This window comes from Aristolochia californica, unplaced genomic scaffold, assembly GCF_029961685.1.
Source record: "Aristolochia californica isolate CCGP_79_NKW_82.1479 unplaced genomic scaffold, dmAriCali1.0.hap1 SCAF_30, whole genome shotgun sequence".
In the NCBI taxonomy this organism is placed as follows: domain Eukaryota; kingdom Viridiplantae; phylum Streptophyta; class Magnoliopsida; order Piperales; family Aristolochiaceae; genus Aristolochia; species Aristolochia californica.
Window position 1 is genome coordinate 167,501 of NW_027181993.1, and position 2,500 is coordinate 170,000.

Consider the following 2,500-nt stretch of genomic DNA (forward strand, 5'->3'; position numbering starts at 1 on the left):
GGGCGAAAAGGCGCCAAGACGCCCAGGCGAAAAGGCACCAGGGCGCACAGGCGCCAGGACGCCCAGGCGAAAAGGCGCCAGGGCGCCCAGGCGGAAAAGACGCGCCCAGGCGGAAAAGAGGCGCCCAGGCGAAAAGGCGCCAGGGCGCCCAGGCGGAAAAGAGGCGCCCAGGCGGAAACGAGGCGCCCAGGCGAAAAAGAGGCGCCCAGGCGAAAAAGAGGCGCCCAGGCGGAAAGGCGCCAGGGCGCCCAGGCGGAAAAGAGGCGCCCTGGCGTAGGCGCCCAGGCGCCAAAAGAGGCGCCAGGCGAAAAGGCGCCAGGGCGCCCAGGCGGAAAAGAGGCGCCCAGGCGGAATGGCGCCAGGGCGCCCAGGCGGAAAAGAGGCGCCCAGGCGAAAAAGAGGCGCCCAGGCGGAAAAGAGGCGCCCTGGCGTAGGCGCCCAGGCGCCAAAAGAGGCGCCAGGCGAAAAGGCGCCAGGGCGCCCAGGCGGAAAAGAGGCGCCCAGGCGGAATGGCGCCAGGGCGCCCAGGCGGAAAAGAGGCGCCCAGGCGAAAAAGAGGCGCCCAGGCGGAAAGGCGCCAGGGCGCCCAGGCGGAAAAGAGGCGCCCTGGCGTAGGCGCCCATGCGCCAAAAGAGGCACCCAGGCGAAAAGGCGCCAGGGCGCCCAGGCGGAAAAGAGGCGCCCAGGCGGAATGGGAAAAGAGGCGCCCAGGCGGAATGGCGCCAGGGCACCCAGGCGGAAAAGAGGCGCCCAGGCGGAAAAGAGGCGCCCTGGCGTAGGCGCCCAGGCGCCAAAAGAGGCGCCAGGCGAAAAGGCGCCAGGGCGCCCAGGCGGAAAAGAGGCGCCCAGGCGAAAAAGAGGCGCCCTGGCGGAAAAGAGGCGCCCTGGCGTAGGCGCCCAGGCGCCAAAAGAGGCACCCAGGCGAAAAGGCGCCAGGGCGCCCAGGCGGAAAAGAGGCGCCCAGGCGCCAAAAGAGGCACCCAGGCGAAAAGGCGCCAGGGCGCCCAGGCGGAAAAGAGGCGCCCAGGCGGAATGGCGCCAGGGCACCCAGGCGGAAAAGAGGCGCCCAGGCGAAAAAGAGGCGCCCAGGCGGAAAAGAGGCGCCCTGGCGTAGGCGCCCAGGCGCCAAAAGAGGCGCCCAGGCGAAAAGGCGCCAGGGCGCCCAGGCGAAGAGGCGCCAGGGCGCCCAGGTGGGAAAGAGGCGCCCAGGCGAAAAGGCGCCAGGGCGCCCAGGCAGAAAAGAGGCGCCCAGGCGAAAAAGAGGCGCCCAGGCAGAAAGGCGCCATGGCGCCCAGGCGGAAAAGAGGCGCCCTGGCCAGGCGGAAAAGAGGCGCCCAGGCGGAAAAGAGGTGCCCAGGCGAAAAAGAGTCGCCCAGGCCGAAAGGCGCCATGGCGCCCAGGCGGAAAAGAGGCGCCCACGCGAAAAGGCGCCAGGGCGCCAAGGCGGAAAACAGGCGCCCAGGCGGAAAGGTGCCAGGGCGCCCAGGCGGAAAAGAGGCGCCCAGGCGCGTGGGGGGCAAGGCGCCAGGCGCCAGGCACGCGCGGAGGCAAGGCGCCAGGCGCAAGGCGCCACGCGCGCGCGCGCGTGGGGGGCGAGGCGCCAGGCGCCAGGCGCCGGGCGCGCGTGGGGGGCAAGGCGCCAGGCGCCGGGCGCGCGCGTGGGGGGCGAGGCGCCAGGCGCCAGGCGCCGGGCGCGCGTGGGGGGCAAGGCGCCAGGCGCCGGGCGCGCGCGCGTGGGGCGCCAGGCGCCTGGCGGGCGGGCGCCCCCAGGAAGGGGTGCTGGCGCGCGATGGGGTTGCGCCCGTACGGACCGTGTGACAGTACAGACACTTTGGCGAAACCTCCTGCCCGAAGCGATTTTAGGCGTTCGGCTAGGTAGGTGACCCGGTTTTTTTCGCGTTTCTCGGCCGCTAGCCCCTTTTTTCGCGTTTTCGTGCGCGCGCCCCTCTTGACCTCGCACGCGCGCCGCGCGTCGCGTCCTTGTCCTTGTCCGCGTCCGCGTTCGCGCGTGTCGGCGATCACGGGCCCCGTGCATGGCTCGTCTCTGTGGACCATCGCCCCGCTCTTGTCCCTCTTTCGTGTTTGTGTGGCGCCCCGCCCCGTGCACCATTGCCGGCTGGCAGCAAGGTGCCTAGCCCCCCTTGCCGCCAGGCCTGTCCACCCCAAGGTGCTAAAGCCGCCAGGCACCCGTGCCGCCGAACCGTGCGTCCGTAAGCCGCTGCACGTGCGGCGGCCGGCCATGCCCGTGCTATTGACCCTGTGTGACAGTACAGACACTTTGGCGAAACCTCCTGGCCGACGGGGTTTTTGCGCCCACCTAGGTAGGGCGACCCCTTTTTTTTCGTGTCGCCTGTCCGTGTGTCCCTTTTTCGCCTTTTTCGGGTTCGTGTTTTCGTGTGCCGCCAAAAGCAAGCCCTGCGCTCGTCCCGTCCCGCTTGACCCGTGCATCCGCCGGTGCTGGCCTGCAAAATGCCTGTGAGCGACGCACGTGACCAGCAGC